Source organism: Dermacentor variabilis, chromosome 3 (assembly GCF_050947875.1).
Source record: "Dermacentor variabilis isolate Ectoservices chromosome 3, ASM5094787v1, whole genome shotgun sequence".
Lineage (NCBI taxonomy): Eukaryota > Metazoa > Arthropoda > Arachnida > Ixodida > Ixodidae > Dermacentor > Dermacentor variabilis.
This window is the reverse complement of record NC_134570.1, coordinates 2,778,353-2,798,947: the sequence shown is the minus strand read 5'-3', so window position 1 is coordinate 2,798,947 and position 20,595 is coordinate 2,778,353. Positions and strand designations below refer to the sequence as shown.

The 20,595-nt window shown below is 51.1% G+C and overlaps 1 protein-coding gene across 1 annotated transcript in view; it reads left to right on the top strand.

Annotated features, from left to right (window-relative positions):
• Nucleotides 1–20,595, top strand: part of LOC142575083 (monocarboxylate transporter 12-B-like) — a 180,700-nt gene that overhangs the window by 139,889 nt on the left and 20,216 nt on the right. The window lies entirely within an intron of this gene.

Sequence of the window (20,595 nt, the reverse complement as noted above, 5' to 3'; positions counted from 1 at the left end):
ATTGAGGAGGAAGGGTACAGCAACATAGGGCCCACTGAGCTCAAATTGGTTCATTAGCCATCTGCAAGACCTCTTAGCAAGATCACTAAGACGGCGTCTTGACGGCGCCTTACCAAAATTTTGTCGTATGTCTTAAAACGCCTTGTAGCCGCCGCGAAGACCATCGAATGCACCACCAAATAAACTACATAAAACGTCTTGCAAGACATCTTGTAGCCGTTTTAAAAGCTATAAGACGTTTCGCGATAACTTTCGTAGCCATATTGAAAATGGGGGTAAGAAAAATTGCGAGGCGATTTGTAGAAGTCTTAAAAATGTTTTCCCTAAAAGACCTCTGAAGAGCAAGGTACGATACCTTCTAGTCAATATATGTGCAACGTAGCCCTTTAATTTAGTAACGCAATTCATTGAGCGAGATTTGTAAATTCGTTTAGTGTCAGGTCATTTAAGACCCTAAGTAACGTATGTACAAACCATTCAAAGCTCTTATAATGTGGCGCAATTTCTAGTCAGAAATGTTTAGCATTCATTGCAAGGATCAGCACCTTAAAACTGTACAGAATAGCACCACTTGTTCATTGGGCTAAGATGTAGTTGCAAAACTGACAAGACCTACAAAACCTGTCACTCTACAGTGGGAGCACTATTGTCAGCGGAAACATTAGCCCACAGATTAGAGAGAGAGAGAGAGAGAGAGGAGGTAGTAACGCGTCGGATGGTCTACCGCGACAATTATCCAGCCACTGCCAGCAGGAGAGCAGGGAAGCGGTCCATAACGGTCGATTGCAATGCCTTCAAAATGGCGGGCAGGTCAGGATAATGGCTGCAGCTGAGCGGTTGTATAGTGAAACGTCTTCAGTTATTTGCATGCGAGACAGGGCCGCATATATTTACGGACAAATGTCTATATCCCAGGCCAGTAGTGGCGCAGGCGGAGCCGCTAATGCGTTTCCAGCCCGCCAGCCTGAGGATGTTGCGGGTCACCATGCAAGTATGCACAAACAATGGATCGTAAGAGTTTGGGTGTGACTGAAGCCATTTACGTCCGCCCTCCTGGTAGTTGCGGTGGTATAAAAGTGCATTGCGTATTCAGAAATGCATGACTTGATGGCGAAGGGCACGGGGTTGTCCAGCGAGTGGAGAGGTGCAGAGAACTTTAACAGGGATGCGATCCATGGGTATTTGTACTGTTCTGAAGGCATATCTTCAATGGTGAGAGCATCCAAGTAAATGTCGACCGCTATAGGTGGCCATACGTCGGATTTCATGGGCGATCGAAAGATCTCATCCCAGCCTGAATGCCTGTGTCCAGATCCGTAAACGACACGAATGTCGAATCCTTGTATACGAAGAACCCAACGACCAAGGCGACCAGAGGGACCTGCTAGGGAAGCCCACACGCACAGGGCGTGATCGTGTGTTGCAACATCGAAAGGTCTGCTGTAGAAATGGGACGAAATTTTCCTGAAGCCCACACAATTGCTAGGCACTCTTTTACGATCACCGAGTAGATCGCTTCCACCTTGGTAAGGGCGCGGTTTACATAGACCAAAACATACTCAGGGAAGCCGGACTATCCTTGCGCGAAAGCTGCACCAAGGCCGACATCACTGGTGCCTGAATGTAATGAAGATCGCTTTCAAGACAGGAGCCCGCGCGTCTCTCTCCAATACATACTAAGCGGCGAGAACAGAGCGCGCGCTGCTATTAGAAGTCGGCGGCAACTGTCGCGATCGCAGATTGCTTTCAAGATAGGGGCCCGCGCGTCTCTCTCGAATGCAACCTAAGCGGAAGGAAGACAGCGCGTGCAGCTATCAAAAGTCGGCGCTAACTGTCCCCATCGCAGATCGCTTTCTAGATAAGAGCCCGCGCGTCTCTCTCGAATGCAACGTAAGCGGCGTGAACACAGCGCGCGCTGCTATCAAAAGTCGGCGCTAACTGTCCCCCATCGCAGATCGCTTTCAAGATAGGGGCTAGCGCGTCTCTCTTTAACGCAACCTAAGCGGCAAGAACACAGCGCGCGCTGCTATCAGAAGTCGGCGCTAACGGCCCCCATCGCACATCGCTTTCAAGATAGGAGCCCGCGCGTCTCTCTCCAATACAAACTAAGCGGCGAGAACACAGCGCGCGCTGGAAATAGAAGTCGCCGCCAACTGTCGCCATCGCAGATCGCTTTCCAGACAGGAGCCCACGCGTCTCCCTTCAATGCAAATTAGGCGCCGTGATCAAAGCGAGCGCTGCTATCAAACGTCGGCGCTAACTGTCCCCATCGCAGATGGCTTTCAAGAGAGGAGCCCGCGCGTCTCTCTCGAATGCAACCTAACCGGCGAGAACACAGCGCGCGCTGCTATCAGAAGTCGGCGCTAACGGTCCCCATCACAGATCGCTTTCAAGATTGCGGCCCGCGCGTCTCTTTCCAATGCAAATTAAACGGCGTGAACACAGCGAGCGCTGCTATCAAAAGTCGGCGCTTACTGTCCCCATCGCAGCTCGCTTTCAAGATAGGAGCCCGCGCGTCTCTCTCCAATGCAAACAATGCGGCGAGAACACAGCGCGCACTGGTAAAAGAAGTCGGCGCTAACTGTCCCCATCGCAGATCGCTTTTAAGATAGGATGGCGCGCGTATCTCTCCAATGCAAACTAAGCGGCGAGAACACAGGGCGCGCTGGTAACTAGAAGTTGGCGCTAACTGTCCCCATCGCAGATCGCTTTCGAAAGGAGTCCGCGTGTCTCTCTCCAATGCAAACTACGCGGCGAGAACACAGCGCGCGCTGATATCAGAAGTCGGCGCTAACTGTCCCCATCGCTTAGCGCTTTCAAGATAGGAGCCCGCGCGTCTCCCGCGAATGCAACCTAAGCGGAAGGAACACAGCGCAAGCTGCTATCAGAAGTCGGCGCCAACTGTCGCCATCGCAGATTGCTTTTAAGATAGCGGCCCACGCATCTCTTTCCAATGCAAATTAAGCGGCGTGAACACAGCTAGCGCTGCTATCAGAAGTCGGCGCTAACTGTCCCCATCGCAGATCGCTTTCAAGATAGGAGCTCGCGCGCCTCTCTCCAATGCATCCTAAGCGGAAAGAACACAGCGCGCGCTGATATCAGAAGTCGGCGCTAACTGTCCCCATCGCTTAGCGCTTTCAAGATAGGAGCCCGCGCGTCTCCCGCGAATGCAACCTAAGCGGAAGGAACACAGCGCAAGCTGCTATCAGAAGTCGGCGCCAACTGTCGCCATCGCAGGTTGCTTTCAAGATAGCGGCCCGCGCGTCTCCTTCCAAAGCAAATTAAGCGGCGTGAACACGGCGAGCGCTGCTATCAAAAGTCGGCGCTAACTGTCCCCATCGCAGATGGCTTTAAGATAAGAGCCCGCGCGGCCCTCACGAATGCAACCTAAGCGGAAAGAACACAGCGCGCGCTGCATTCAAAAGTCGGCGCTAACTGTCCCCGTCGCAGATCGCTTTCAAGATAAGAGACCGCGCGTCTCTCTCGAACGCAACCTAAGCGGCGTGAAACAAGCGCGCGCTGCTATTAGAACTCGGCGCTAACTGTGCCCATCGCAGATCGCTTTCTATAGGAGGCCGCGCGTCTCTCTCCAATGCAACTTAAGCGGAAAGAACACAGCGCGCGCTGTTATCAGAAGTCGGCGCCAACTGTCCCCATCGCAGATCGCTTTCAAGATAGGAGCCCGCGCGTCTCTCTCCAATGCAAACCAAGCGGCGACAACACAGCGCGCGCTGCTATCAGAAGTCGGCGCTAACTCTCCCCATCGCAGATTGCTTTCAAGATAGGGGCTAGCGCGTCTCTCTTTAACGCAGCCTAAGCGGCGAGAACACAGCGCGCGCTGCTATTAGAAGTCGGCGCTAACTGTCCCCACTGCAGATCGCTTTCAGGACAGGAGCCCGCGCGTCTCTCTCCAACGGAAACTAAGCGGCAAGAACACAGCGTGCACTGCTATCAAAAGTCGGCGCTAACTGTCCCCATCGCAGATCGCTTTCAAGATACGAGCCCGCGCGTTTCTCTCCAATGTAAAGTATGGGGTGAGAACACAGCGCGCGCTGCCATCAGAAGTCAGCGCTAACTGTCCGAATCGCAGATCGTTTTCAAGATAGGAGCCCGCGCGTCTTTCTCCAATGCAAACTATGCGGCGAGAACACATTGCGCGCTGGTAATAGAAGTCGGCGCTAACTGGTTCCATCACAGATCGCTTTCAAGATAGGAGCGCCGCGCGTCTCTCTCCAATCCAAACTAAGCGGCGAGAACACAGCGCGCGCTGCTATCAGAAGTCAGCGCTAACTGTGCCCATCGCAGATCGCTTTCAAGACAGCAGCCCCCGCGTCTCTCTCCACTGCAAACTAAGAGGCGAGAACACAGCGCGCGGTGCTATTAGAAGTCGGCGCTAACTGTCCCCATCGCAGATCGCTTTCAAGATAGAGCCCGCGCGTCTCTCTCCAATCCAAACTAAGCGGCGAGAACACAGCTCGCGCTGCTATCAGAAGTCAGCGCTGACAGTTGCCATCGCAGTTCGCTTTCCAGACAGGAGCCCCCGCGTCTCCCTCCAATGCAAATTAGGCGCCGTGAACAAAGCGAGCGCTGCTATCAAAAGTCGGCGCTAACTGTCCCCATCGCAGATGGCATTCAAGACAGGAGCCCGCGCGTCTCTCTCGAATGCAACCTAACCGGCGAGAACACAGCGCGCGCTGCTATCAGAAGTCAGCGCTAAATGTACCTATCGCAGCTCGCTTTCAAGATATGAGCCCTCGCGTCTCTTTCCAATGCAAACAATGCGGCGAGAACACAGCGCGCGCTGGTAATAGAAGTCGGCGCTAACTGTCCCCATCGCAGAGCGCTTTCAAGATAGGATTGCGCGCGTCTCTCTCCAATGCAAACTAAGCGGCGACAACACAGAGCGCTCTGGTAATACAAGTTGGCGCTAACTGTCCCCATCGCAGATCGCTTTCGAAAGGAGTCCGCGCGTCTCTCTCCAATGCAAACTACGCGGCGAGAACACAGCGCGCGCTGATATCAGAAGTCGGCGCTAACTGTCCCCATCGATGAGCGCTTTCAAGACAGGAGCCCGCGCGTCTCCCTCGAATGCAACCTAAGCGGAAGGAACACAGCGCGCGCTGCTATCAGAAGTCGGCGCCAGCTGTCGCCATCGCAGGTTGCTTTTAAGGTAGCGGCCCACGTGTCTCTTTCCAAGGCAAATTAAGCGGCGTGAACACAGCTAGCGCTGCTATCAGAAGTCGGCGCTAACTGTCCCCATCGCAGATCGCTTTCAAGATAGGAGCTCGCGCGCCTCTCTCCAATGCAACCTAAGCGGAAAGAACACAGCGCGCGCTGCTATCATAAGTCGGCGCTAACTGTCCCCATCGCAGGTTGCTTTCAAGATAGCGGCCCGCGCGAATCATGCAGATCCCATGCGCTGTGGGAATCGATGTAAGCGAAGCTTTCTGTGCTGGTTTATTTGACTGGCGACAATTAACGGTGACGTTGACGGAGAAAGCCTAATTTCTTTAACGTTTAGTGTAACACGAAAGTGGTGAGTTGATGTTAAATGTTACCTTGCATGCGCCACTGCTGTTTGTCTGCGTGGTACATGGAACACACAGGGAGAGGTGTTTTCTTGAGGCGTTGTTGTGCGCCATATTTCATACCCTCCGAGATGGTGGACCATTGTCATTACCTCTCGTGTTTTGTGTACTATACGCCGACAGGCAGCAGTGGTGCGCGCAAAGTAACGTTAAACATCAACTCACCACTCTCGTATTGGCAAAACGTGGAAGCAATGAAACATTCGCCGTCAACATCACTGTTAATTATCGTCAGTCAAAGCGAGCAGCACAGAAATCTTCGCTTACATTCATTCCCACAGTGCTTGGCATCTGCATAATTTCTTCTCTCCCTAGCGCCATACCGTCCTCCGCTTCCCGCCTCATGGTTCCGCTGCACCCTCCTCTCCGCCTTTGTGCTCGCGACTTTCATCTCCCGCTGCGCCCCGTGTTCGCTCTTTCATCCTTCACTCGTTCGCTGGGTTACGCCGCGGGACAACGCTGACGATCGCCGCAGGAACGGGCGCCTAAGAGCTGCGCGCTAAAACAAAATACCGGTTGTGACGACGTTTTGGCTCCGTTGATATGATGTATCTGCGAATAAATGCATATGTAACTGGTCAAGTTAACACATGTAATAGTTATAATAGTGTAATAATCGATGATCTCTAGCGACGGCTAGACCTGCGTAAGCAAACTAAACAACTAAGGAAAAGCCAAGCAGCAGCCGAGTCGAATACTGCTTACTCATAAGTAGACAGTTCTCAGAATTTGTGTAGCGTTTCTTTATCACGTTTGGGCCACCGTCTATCACGGGTCGGCCCGAAAGAAGTGATGGAGACGTCGAGCCTGATAAGTATTTATAGTCACACTCGAGAAGCAGCCGAATCCATCGACCCCCGATCGGCTCTGTATAGTTTCCCGGGTGATCGTCGTCGTAGTAACTAGCACATGCGCACCTCGTGAGCTTACACACGTTCTCCGAATGAATGGCCCGTGAGATTTGTGCCGCCGGTGGCCAGGTGTGCTAAAAGCGGACTCCTTCTCGAACTATCGGCCGTCTGCGGCCATGCTAGCTTTCCTGGTTTACGTGAGCTCTTCGCGTGATGGTTGGCTTACTTAATCATTTAATTTTATTGAGAATTCTTCATTCTGGATGCAGTGAGCTCCATGAAATATTGGTAAATGAAACTGCACGGGCGTATAAGCGCGTTCAGTTAGCGCGTATAGCTTTCTTTGAAAATGTAGATGCCTGCAGCATACTGGCATAACTGAGCCAAGCGGGTTGCCGTATTGTGGAGGCTGTCATTTGTTGACCGCTCGACATAGGAGGCAAGGCAAACAGACTTGTCAGCATCAGAGTATATCAGCCTCCCCTATATAGGCCGTGAAGAATAGATACAGAGGTACTAGTATACGTAACCCTATTTCGTTTATGGAAGCCGAGGCACCTAGCACCGGAAACCTTCAACGGACAATGGCGACGCACCGATGCTGGCTCTGCAACGTGCGCGCACCGTACAACTCTTCAAATGGCCATAGCCAGAACTGAACTACAAAAGCAGTTCCGTCTTAATTTCTTATTTCGCAATTCGGATCAGTAGGCAGTGGGTGCACGAACACTTCAGCATTCGCTGAACATTGTTTGACGCTCGATCTGAGTGGCATGCAAAAAATTACAATCGTGCATTGCAACGTCGGAGGCGCGTACGTTTCAGCCCGCTTTAAGAGAGAATAAACGCAAGGTGTCCCAGCTAACGTGACCCAAGCTGAAAGAAACTAGAAAACGCGGTCTGAAGACAGGCCTCATAACTGTATCTCGCGCCTTTCCTTTGTTCTTTTTTAACAGCTTGGCTGACCTTAGTTGGGACAGGTGCTGCGGTAATCACGTTGTCTGCGCGATGTTGCCAACCAGCGAGTCACTGCACGGAGGTTCGCGGCTCGTTTCGCTCAGGCGCATGCGCACTAGCGGAAAAACTTCCCGCCGCGAAAGCTGCCTCAGCTTTCTCGCGCCAGAGGAATCGGCAGTGGAACGATTTCTCGCGGCTTTCCACGCCGGAGATCTATGAAGGTGGCCTACATGCGCAGGGGAGCCTGGCTACATGCGCTTCATGCGAACCCGCCCGAGCGCTCGATTCTTACTCGTATGTAGTATCAGCCGGAGCGTTCGTTTCGTACTATCGTTTGCTCACGTCAGCTGACGCTCGTGCTTGTTTTGGCTTGCTTGGTTTGGTCTCGCCCGCGCCTGTTTTGATTGTCATGGCTTGCGAGCGTTCTTCACAATAATGAGTAAATAGGGACGTCCTGATGAAAAGGTTTTTGGAGACAGAAGGGAGCACACCAACATCATTATTATTAGTGGCAACGACGTCGTCATCTTTATAAGATATAACTCGTGTTAAGAACGAAGAACGTAAACACAGGAGCAGATCTGGCAGCAGACGCAGGAAAAAGCACGCGACATCACGCACAGAGTAAGAGAGGAGGGGAGATTTTCATGCTGTCACGTGATTTCCGCGAGTTGGCGTGACATCTCTGTCGCAGGTGCCTTTTGCCGCCGCCGGCGTGCCACGCGCATTTTTCCACTAGTGCGCATGCGCCTTTCGCCCCTCTGTTGCACACGACAGGCCTTAGGCATTGTTCGTCAAGCTTACGAGGGACATCCTAGCTTCTGGGCTCAAGGCAGAAAGAACGCGCGCGAAACCGCTAGAAAAACAACGCAGCGCCGTTAGCCGAGTGCGCGCTCAATGCTCTGCAGAAACGGTGCGACGCCGCCCAGTCACTGCTGGCCGCGAATGATGCTCTGCGTGACAGAGTATTTTCGTGCTCAGTAAAGCAGTATCAAAAGACTATTCAGCGCTAGGGCCACCACTGGAAGTGAAGGCGCTGCAATCGTTCTTGCATCGGAAGTAGAATTACGTGACAGCAATCCTCTCGGGCGAGAGTGCGCGCGGTTATTTGATCCTGCGATTTAGGAGGTATGCCTTGTCTCGAATAAGAGACAAAGAAGTGGAGCTGGGCAGGCCATGTAATGCGCAGGACAGATAACCAGTGGACCATTCGAGTTGCAGAATCGGTGGCAATGGAACGGAAACGCAGTCGAGGACGGCAGAAAATCAGGTGAGGTAATCAAATGAGGAAATTCGCAGGTGCAAGTTGAAATCAGCTAGCGAAATTGGAGATTGCTCGGAGAGGCATTGGCCACGCAGTGTATATACAGATAGGCTGATGATGACTATGATGATGATATTATTTGGATTCTTCATAAATGTTGTTCCTACTAACTGCCGTACTTGAACGCCAAATATTTGCCCGAGACATTTATATCTTTATTACGCTTCCCGTTGATTATATCCAGCCAAAGCGACGATTTGTTCTGGTTTTCATCGGATGGTTCATTTAGAACACAGCGATGAGACCAAATAATTGCAAAGGTAAACTGGTGAGAAATGTTTTCGATAACCTGAATGGATTAAAGATCGCTACTCGAAATTTTTTTGTGAGTAAGTTAACACGTTGTAAAAGACTGTCAGCATTCATGAGGTGGCCTGGTTAGAGTTTGTGTCAACGTTTGCTGTAGTGAAAAAAATTATCCAATAGACTCTTTTATTCATTAACAGCTCAAATAAAACGACCCTGATTTCTACATATCCGAAACATGAGATAAACTTGCGTCAAATTTACAACGCGAAAAAAAAAATATTACTCCTTTCCATCTCACTTCGCTGATTCACATTTCTTTCCTCTTCGGGCGTCGATCTGCTACGCTAAAGAACAAATGAACACAAAAAACAGCAATTTCTTCATCCGTATTATCATGCACTGTGGCTCATGCGAACGAGAGACGAATATGCCACACGATAGGCGTCTTGCACAGGTTCGTACAGCCGTGCGCTGTTACCGAAGGCCTTGCATGGGAGGGGCAGTAAAACTTTAAGAAGACCTGTCCCCGCGAAAAATATTTTCGCTGCATGGTAAGTGAGGATGATGCCTGCCGCATAAAGTTATGCAGATAATGGAGCCGCATTTCGTGATACGTACGCGGTCAAAGATAACAACCTGACTTAGCAGAACGGTGCGATACAGTCATGTGCGCACGTTGTCAACGAAACGGTAAAATAATAAATAAATAACGCGTACCAATAGCTATTTTTCGAACATCTGCGAGAAGATACCTTCGCTTGCTCAAGCCAACTAGAAGCCGTAGCTTTAAGATATACAGGGTGCTTTTTTTAGCGGCACCAAGTTTTTCAAATTAGCAAAATATAAATCTCGGTGCACTCTAAGAAAAATCCCGGGGAAAACGGGAGTAACTGGGCAGTTAGTCCTGAACAGGGCGCTTTCGTTCCTCAAAGTGCTAACCACATGAATGTGCGTGCAGTATGCAAATTTCGGAGTGTTTAGACCCTGGTCGGAAAGAGAGCAGCGGGAGGACGAACGACGACCGTTGCTCCTCCCCGTGCACTCCGCTGTTTTCGTCCGTGTCGTGCTGCGATGCGGCGAAGACAGCATTGTATGTAAATCATGAATAGTTGGAAGTTCTTGCAATGTCTATTGAACTACATGCAAAACAACACTTTGCTTCTTCGTGAAAAATTTTCATGAAATTTGAAAGCTGGAATGTGAAGAGCCATGACCTCAGTGCGCGCACCACAAGTGAGCGATACACATGAAACGCGCTAAGCATTGATAGGCTGCTAGATTTTCTTGGTCAATAGTACTTAAGTTCCTTCCGTTCCAAGGAGATTACGAACTTAAGTGAAGCGATGTGTAGCTCAAGCGGGGCACTCTAAGCGACAGTGGCCTTCTACGTCGTCTTGGTTGCCCTGCTTGAGCTCGCTACATCGCGTAGTGCCTCATCACCCTAAGAATGCTCGGGCTCGTTTCTTTTCGCAGTCGCTTATGGTTGCAAGTACACTCAACGTTAGACTCTCCCCGCATAGCATACACGAAAAGCCGAGCCGTTTTTACATTGCCGCATCTGCGTTGCGGTGCCTAACCATGTCTCAATATCCTGTGCTGTCTACCGACCTGCCGTCAGCCAATAATACGCCATATGATTTGTTTATCTTTTTAGGGATTCATTCATTATGGAGAACCCGAATGATCGACAGACATGCTGAACCACGTAGCTCGACAAGGTCTATCTTTCGAGAAGAGACAGCGCAAGTGCGTAATGTGGGTGCTATCTTTGATCCCGTACCTCAATAGATATTGCGTCTGGACGCTTGTGTTTGTTTGCCCGAATATTGAACTTTCATTGGACTGCGTACCGTGTGTGAATTTGTTTCTAATGTATGTTAAAATGTAATGTAACAATATTGGTTTGACACATAATTCCATGCAATAAAATAAAGGGACCTGCACTGGTGAAGTGGTTAGAGTACCTGGTTTGTAAGCCAGAGGACGTGAGTTCGAATCCTACTCTTGGGCATTTTTCTTTACTAGCTCAGTAATTTTTTCATCAAGCTATAAATGCCTAATTTCATTAATTCCACCTTTGTGGACATTGGCAAGAATGACCGTTACTCCTTGGAAGAGCATCCCTCGAAGAAGTAACCGCATGGGGAGTAACAATTCATCCCGTCGCACTTACCCCCGAATGGGAGGAATGGTTATGGCAGATCAGTTCCTCCCCTAAAGAAGTAATCGCAATACGCCATTTTCTCCTTTTCTTCTTAGAGTGTAACGTTATGCTTACCATCCGAGTGTACGGATTGGCAGCCTCTGCACACAGAGCAATTTCCGTATTACGTGGGTAATTAGCGAAGTTACGATAATTGACTTTCTAATTATCAACAATAAGTGGCTACAGGAAATGAGTACATTGGGGACCGTCCTCGACACTACCATCCCAACGATTAAATTTTAAATAGCGGTTTTCATGTAGGCGCTACGCGAACAATTAGTTCCGTTTGGCAGGCTTATTGAAATCGAAACTGGCTGGAAAGCGAGCGTCTTTGTCGTCGATGTCGCCCCCCCCTCCCGCCTTTTGTCACGTCTCCGAGGTCCCCGCCGATACCCCCACCAGCAAGCAGCTTGCGTTATCTCCTTGCTGTGTACGGCGTTGCCCTAGCGCTTCAATGCTGGTGGGCCGCCAAATTTACTTCGTCATTCCCTTGGACCGCTGAAACGGCATTTCGTCGGTGGAAGTGGACACGTGGCGCCTAATGGAATGACGAAGCAAATTTGGCGGGCGGCAGGCATTGAAGCGCCAGGCCAGCGCCGCACACAGCAAGGAGATAACGCAAGCTGCTCGCGGGCAGGACCGGCGGTGACCTCGGAGACATCATGAAAGGCAGGCGGCGACATCGACGACACAGACGCTCTTTTTCCAGCCAGTTTCGGTTTCAAGGAGCCTGCCAAGCGGAACTAATTGTATGCGTAGCTCCCTCATGAAATCCGCTATTCAAAATTTAATCGTTGGGATAGGTAGTGTCGAGGACGGGCCCCTGTTAGATACGGACCCTTTTCCTGGCATCACTCGAGTTAACCATACCACATCACATCGCCGTCGCACCCAATTAAGCTGCGCAGAAGCGCGTCTAACACATTCCCGGACCTGTCAGACCAGTTGGCGACCCCCAACCTCGTGCACCGCACGTTGAGGTATTGTCCCCCTGCTTGACTCTTCCCGAAAGTGCAACGGGGGCCTAGCACGGTTCCAGACAATCTGGGTCCCGGGCGAAATTGTTTTGCAGCTCTGTAAGGTCGCTGAAAAAAAAAAACCTGTCTCCCCCTCGCTGAGCGCTTCGACATCAAGAGGCAACGCCGTGGCAAATCACCCCTCGGACAATGGAGCCCTTGGAGCAACCCCCATGAGCCTATTGTGACGGCACTTGCAGGCCAGGAGGCAGCCTTGGTGACAAGTCACCGGTACGACAGTGGAGACCTTGGAGCGTCCCCATTGGCCGAATGTGACGGCACTTGCACGGGCGCCTACCGTTTGAGGAAAATGACACCTGAGTGGGCTCGACGATTGGCCGAAAGTGACGTGACCCCGGCACACCGAAGGGGTGTTGCAAATGGGTCGCAAGCCCCAAGGGTAGCGTTGGCCTGGCGGCCTGGGGCAAAGCTGGAAGCATCCGAAGGTCCTGGCAAAGGATGAGTCGACTGGTAACAGAACAACTTCTTTATTCTAGCATCGCAAAAGAGCGGCCGGTAGGTCGACCGAAGTGGAGAAACGGGAGACGACGTTACTCGACTGAATAAATCGAAGCTTCTCTGGCGTCCGGGGGCAGCTGCTTTTATACTCTCGGAGTCTAGGGCAAGAAGGAACAGCTCGGAAGAGGCGCACGTGACGGCGGCGCACGGAACACGTCGCGACAAGTCTCCGCCGGGCCGGCGCTGGTCAGACCTCCTCGCTTCACAGTTGGGGAGCTCCTCTCCCCGGCTGCGCGCTTTGACAAGCGTGGGCACCAACATGCACACACACACACGAAGACACGTGGCATTGAAACATGCCTGGACGTGCTTAGCGGGAGGCGTTGGGACAGCGCTGAACTGGCCAAAATGTTCGCCGCTGTGAACGAAGCCCCGGCGTCCGTTGCATCCGCACCGGCTATACCGCACGTCCGAGGCGAAACGTAACAGACCGCCCCGCCGGGAGAAGGAGATCCCGATGGTCAGTGGACTGCATCCGCTGTCCGGAGGGATGTCGCTCGATGATGCTCATAACCGAAGTCGGTCGTCCCTCGGCATTTCTTGAGCGCAGCGCACCGAGAAGGCCTCGTTCTCACGTTCAGGTTCACACAGGACACTGCAAGGTGACTTCGGGAGAGTTGCCTTTTTTTTCTCGTTCCCAGCAAGCGTTAGAACTACGCCGAAACTCAACCGCTCAGTCAGCAAGCACGACACAACCCTCACTAAGCCATGCCAGGCTCTTTCCCCTTTTATACTACTGCCTAGTTCCTTACAGTACTCTAGCAGCACTCAGAACGCGTCCACAAATTGGAAAATTGCACTAGAAAGCACGTCATGACTTTGAAACACTAAACAAAAGCAATATGTTAAAAATCCTGCCTCAGGAAGAAAAACATCAGTAGCAAACAACTTTGAGGCTGATTCCCACGTTAGGGGCCTCGACTTAAGCCATCGGCGTTACCGTTGAGACTCCCCTTTTTGTAACGCACCTCAAAGGAATATTGTGGCAAAGCGAGGCTCCAGCACAGGAGGCGGCCATTTTCGGAAGAGATGGTCTGCAGCCATAGGAGAGGGCAGCGATCCGTCTCAATGATAAACCTCGAGCCGGCTAGGTAGCATGACAATTTCTGAACGGCCCACACGAGACACGCACACTCTTTCTCGGTGGCGCTGTACGCCTGCTCACGACTGGTCAGCTTACGACTAGCATACAGGACGGGGTGTTCCACTTCTCCATTTTCCCGTTGGCACAGTACAACGCCCATGCCTCGCTCACTAGCATCGCACTGAACAACGAACCCTTTTGTGTAGTCTGGCGATCGTAGCACAGGCTGGCTTGTTAGGGCGCTCTTTAGGGCGCTAAAAGCTCTTTCCCTTGTCTCGTCCAGGACGACTGTTTGGGGCTCTGTTTTTCTTAGAGCATCCGTCAGGGGAGCCGCGATATCAGAGTACCTGGGGATGTATTTCTGATAGTAGCCGGCGACACCTAAGAACGACCGAATATCGGTCTTCGTACGTGGTTGCGGGAAGTCTCGCACAGCGGCCACCTTTATTTCAGAGGGGCGGCGACGACCCCGTCCAATCACGTGACCGAGGTAGACAACCTCGGCCTGTGCTAACTGGCACTTGGGAGCCTTGACTGTCAAGCCCGCTTCGCGCAGGCGGGTTAGCACTGCCCGCAAGTGTGCCATATGCTCAGACCAGGATGCGGAGAATATCGCTACGTCGTCTAAATACGGTAAAGCGAATTCTTCCTGTCCCCGCAACACTTTGTCCATGAGGCTTGAAAAGCAGTATGGCGCGTTCTTCAAACCAAAACTCAAAACTTTAGGACGGAATGTTCCCATTGGTGAAATGAACGCCGCATACCTACCAGCCTCTTCTGTAAGTGGAACCTGCCAATAACCCCTGACAAGATCTAGGGTGGAAATAAACTGAGCGCTACTAAATTTCTCAAGGCGCTGCTCGATGTTACGGATCGGATAAATTTGATCCTTAGTGATGGAATTAAGTCTGCGGTAGTCGACGCAAGGACGAGGTTCCTTGTCCGGTACCTCAACTAAAATCCAAGGGGATATATAATCACTCTCACCCGCCTCAATAACACCGAGCTGTAGCATTTTCTTTACCTCAGCCTCCATAATATCGCACTGGCGGGGTGGCACACGGTACGCCTTAGATCGTACTGGTTCTGGGGAGGTAAGCTCTATTTCATGAGTAAAGACAGAAGTCTTACCAGGCCTCTCAGAGAACTGACCTTGAAACTCTTGTAAGAGCTGGTGTAGTTCGGTTTTCTGCTTAGGCGGCAGCGGTGCTTTACTTATTAAGTCACTAATGACTTGATCGGTGTCTTCCCTGTTCGTCACTGAGCCTAGTCCCGGAAGCTCGACCGGAAGCTCTTCGGGAACGTTTACCATCATACACACCACTGCTTCCCGTTGTCTATAGGGTTTGAGCAGATTACAGTGGTAAACTTGCTGTGTTTCCGTTTTCCTGGCAGACTCGCCACGTAGTTAACGTCCGACAGTTTTTGAACAACCCGTGCTGGGCCCTCCCACTGCACGTCGAGTTTGTTTTTTAGCGATGTGCGCAATATCATTACCTCATCGCCCACCTCAAAACGACGGGCCCTGGCTGTCCGATCATAATAAACATTGGCCCTCTGCTGGGCCTTTGCCATTGCTTCACCTGACAACTCATGTGCCCTTCTTAAGCGTTCGAGGAGCCTAAGCACGTACTCCACCACGACTGGGTCGTCGCCCCTGCCTTCCCACGAGTCTCGAAGCATGCGAAGCGGAGACCGCAGCGACCGACCTTACACCAGCTCAGCTGTCTAAAACCCCGTAGCCGCATGCGGCGCGGTCCTTAATGCAAACATCACCCCAGTCAGACACAGCTCCCAGTCAGTTTGTTGTTCAAAACACAATGCTCTCAACACGCGTTTCATGACCGAGTGGTGCTTCTCAACGGAATTCGACTGTGGCTGGTACACTGAGCTGTGTAATAGCTTTACCCCACATCTTTCGAGAAAGGCTGTCGTCAAAGCGCTAGTAAACACTGTGCCCTGATCTGACTAGATTTCCGCAGGAAAACCAACTCGCGCAAATATGGACAGTAGTGCATTGACTATTTCAACAGAGCTGGGTTCTTTAAGCGGCACTGCTTCAGGGAACTTTGTCGCTGGGCAGATCACAGTCAAAATGTGTCTGTATCCCGTGGTTGTTACCGGCAGAGGTCGCACTGTATCAATAACGAGCCGTCTAAAAGGCTCCGTAATGATAGGTACCAACTTCAACGGCACCCTCGATTTGTCGCCTGGTTTGCCCACCTGCTGACAGGTGTCACATGTCCTCATAAAGTGTTCTACGTAACGAAAACATCCTGGCCAATAGTACTCTTGCAAGAGACGGTCCTTAGTCTTCTTAACTCCTAGGTGTCCGGACCACGAACCCCCATGCAACAAGCGCAACAGATCCTGACGGTAGCACTGAGGCACGAGCAGCTAATCGAACTCCACTCCCCTGCGGTCTAGATACTTCCGGTACAGGACCCCACTTCTTTCCACAAAACGAGCATTTTTCTTGGCGATACCTTCCTTGACATTGCAGCGCATGTTTTCTAGGCTGCCATCCTTTTTTGCTCGGCTATCAAAGCCGACCGGCTGACTTTTAGCAACCTATTAAGTCCATCTGACGTAGGCGCGATGAGCAAATCTGCAGATAGCTCCTCTAACTTTCCCGTGTCGGGCATTTCCTCTCCAGTATCTGGTGCCTTCAACGCTACAGGCTCAATTTTATTCAGTTCGGACGTGCTCTGATTATCAGCTTGCTGCGCCTCCGACCCTTTCTCATTGTTCGACAACGTCGGCCCCGCAACTACCACCTTTGCAGCGAGCTCCCGAACTCTCGATCTGGTTAAGGCCTGAACGCTAGCCTCACCAAACAAAAGCCCCTTCTCACGCAGGAGATGATCGGACCTGTTCGAAAATAGGTACCGGTACTGGGGGGGGGGGCAGCATAGATGACACTGCGGCCTCTGTCTCAAGTGCTCCGAAAGGTCCTTCAATAAGCACTTTTGCTACGGGCAGACACACGCTATGAGCTTCCACGGCTTGCTTGATCCATGCGCACTCGCCCGTGAACATATCGGGTTCTACGTAAGAGGGGTGAACTACATCCATTGTAGCTGCGGAATCACGAAGCACTCGGCACTCTTTCCTGTTCACGAGGATGTCTCTCATGTAAGGCTCGAGAAGCTTCATGTTCTCGTCAGTGCTGCATAATGACAAAAACACGACTTTTGTATTTGTTTCTAGACACTGTGCCGAAAAGTGACCCGGCTTCTGGCACGTACAACACACGCGCGCTTGGCTCGTCTCGAACCGCTTTCTGCGTTCGGCTTCGGCTGCCGCCGTCTCCTTACGTTCGGTCGGACTGCTTTCACTCGCATCCGCACTACGTGTGTCGCCCCTTGCTCTCATGGGCGTGAACTTCGGCCTCTCAAACTTGGAGCCAAATTCACCCTTTTGACCGTCCTTAGCTCCGCGAGCCCGACGCGTCACAGACTCCTCGGCTAGCTCGGCGGCTTCAGCCACCGTACTAATGTCTGGCCTATCCAAGACCCAGTACCGCACGTTCTCAGGTAACCGACTATAAAACTGTTCCAGCCCGAAACACTGCAGAACTTTCTCGTGGTCACCAAACGCTTTCTCTTCTTTGAGCCACTCCTGCATGTTTGACATAAGCCTGTAGGCAAATTTTGTATATGACTCACTTCTGCCTTTCTCATTTTCCCGAAACTTCCGACGGAACGCCTCCGCTGACAGCCTGTACTTTTTTAGCAGACTCGATTTCACTTGGTCGAAATCCTCTGCCTCCTCTCTCTTCAAGCGAGCGACTACGTCGGCCGCCTCGCCGGGTAACAAAGTGAGCAAGCGCTGTGGCCACGTTTCCCGAGAAAACCCCTGCTTCTCGCATGTTCGCTCAAAGTTAACCAGGAACAAACCAATGTCATCTCCAAGCTTAAACGGCCGCATTAGGTCAGTCATGTTGAACGAAACTCGTTTTCCTGCACCGTGTGCCTGGCTTCAATTACGAGGGCGTTCCATCTCTACCTCGAGACGCTTCATTTCCAAAGCGTGTTGACGGTCGCGCTCCTCTTTCTCTTTCTCTTTTTGCTCTTTACGTTCGCGCTCCTCTTGCTCTTTCTGTTCTTTTCGTTCGCGCTCCTGTTTCTCTTTTTGCTCTTTACGTTCACGCTCCTCTTTCTCTTCTTGCTCTTTACGTTCGCGTTCCTGTCTTTTTGCCATCTCCCTCTCCTCAATGGTCTCAAGGCATTCCGACAGTTCGTCATCCTCAGCTTCTAACTCAAGAATAGCCCTTAGCAGTTCTGGTTTTCTGGGTTTGTCTGAGACATCCAGACCCAACTCTCTTGCAAGCTCCAGCAATTTCGGTTTGCGCAACGACTTCCAATCCATGGCTGCTCTGAATGCTGCTTTCTCTACTGCCTACTATTGTCTTGCCGCAAACTAACCCGGCAGCGACGACAACCACAATTACCAGCTCTGTTTCTGACACTAACAAAAGCCTGGCAAAACTCAGAAGAAGAAAGTCCCGCACTCACCAAACCTCGCAGCCAAGAATTCAGCGCAGTCGTTCCGCTGCAGGCACCCAGTCATCACACAGGGCTCGTTGCACTGCTCCCGGATGGTCGTTGTGCTGCTCAGCATACAGTCGACCGCGTATCTTCGCTGCAGGCCTCCGTTGTCGCGATCTCACCGCTGGCAACCAGTTGTTGCAAATGGGTCGCCAGCCCCAAGGGTAGCATTGGCCTGGCGGCCTGGGGCACTGCTGGAAGCATCCGAAGGTCCTGGCAAAGGATGAGTCGACTGCTAACAGAACAACTTGTTTATTCTAGCATCGCAAAAGAGCGGCCAGTCAGGTCGACCGAAGTGGAGAAACGGGAGACCACGTTACTCGACTGAATAAATCGAAGCTTCCTGGCGTACGGGGGCAGCTGCTTTTATACTCTCGGAGTCGAGGGCAAGAAGGGACGGCTCGGAAGAGGCGCACGTGACGGCGGCGCACGGAACACGTCGCGAAAAGTCTCCGCCGGGCCGGCGGCGGTCAGACCTCCTGGCTTCACAGTTGGGGAGCTTCTCTCCCCGGCTGCGCGCTTTAACAAGCGTGGGCACCAACATGCACACACACACACGAAGACACGTGGCATTGAAACATGCCTGGACGTGCTTAGCGGGAGGCGCTCGGACAGCGCTGAACTGGCCAAAATGTCCGCCGCTGTGAACGAAGCCCCGGCATCCGTTGCATCCACGCCGGCTATACCGCACGTCGGAGGCGAAACGTAACAGGGGTGAAAAGCAAGAGGCAGGGAGCAGAGAGAAGCATTCGCTCATTCACTTCTTTCGTGCTTGTTGCCACGGGCCGCAGCGTCCGATTTGCTGCCGGCCATCAATGACTTTATGACTGTTAATTACTTCGTGTTATTACTGTATGTAATGTAAATAAACCTTCAATTTCATCTCAAAATCCTCCTCAACGTCGGCCAACTCCCGCATTCTATGGAAAGATCCAATACCCCGAAGTACTTATTTGCTGCAGCCACCTATTGTTGATAATGAGAAAGTTAATTACCGTAACTTCATTAATTACACACGTAATGCGGAAATCGCTCTGTGTCTAGAAGCTGCCAGTCTGCACACTCGAATCGTAAACATAACGTTACCATGGTTTATCTTCTTGTAATCTTTACAAATTTGGTGCATCTAAAAAAAACCCTGTATGTCGCTGTGCATTAGTCGCGCACACTTCGCTTCACGAATTCGACTTGTTCAGTCTTTCGAACGCAATTCTTATTTGGTGCATATATATGCATGCTTTAAAATTTTCCACCGAGATTTAGCGAAGACTGAGCTTATTAGAAGCTATCTTTCGTTGTATTTCAGCGATATGCGTATACCAAAATGTGGCCCTAACTAGCAAGGAGAAACACCGGATATTCTCATGGAGCGTATAAAACCTTAAAATCAAGAGGGAAAGAAAAGAACAAGTGCTCTTGTGTAAAACTACTGCAACCAACTGAAATTACGCTGCAGTAAATGGGGAAAAAAGAAAACGAAGTCTGTGACGGTGTTGAAGCAGACGTTCAAGCACGTCAACTTCGCGCGACATTCAGGCGCTGGCAGCAGGCGGCACCGTAGTCCTGAAAGTGTTGTTGCCATGCAAACTAAGCATTGAACGCCCTTAAGGATGCTGATAAGGCGTTTATCTACTTTGCACCGATTATTACACCATTTCAGCACTCCTTTTAGTAAAAACACTCATAATAAGGGTTTGTGCGAGATCATTATGAAAGAAAAGCAGAAATTATATGCGTGAGGTATTGAACATGGGTTTCTAAAATCTATATTCGATGTTGCACCGTTTAGGCGCCTTGCGCAAGGTGGTTGTGCTCAGCGTATACGAAAGGTGTTTCTCAAGAACCACGAGCGCGTTACGCTACCTTTGAAAAGTGTGCTCGCCGCTGTAAGGATGTTAGGTTTCAAGCGCAAGGAACGCATTTTCGGTGATTCAAGATGTGACCTGAGACAAGGTTTTTGATGAAATGAAGTAGTTTGAGTTTCTGGAGAAATTATACGCATGGGCACCAATATTTCAGGAGCTTCAACGTCGCTCCCGTGTGACGCAGTTGGTAGAGTGTGCGGCTTCCAAGTGGAATTCCTGGTTTCGAATTCACCTGCATGCATTTCTCGCACAAGATACTTACGAATGAATTTGTCTGTTTATGTGATAATTCGAATGAACAACTCGTGGAATGTTGAAAGTACGACTAGCTCGGGCTGACATTTTTTGTTCATGTGGCTCCGAGTTGAGCAAAGCGCCCTTCCTCA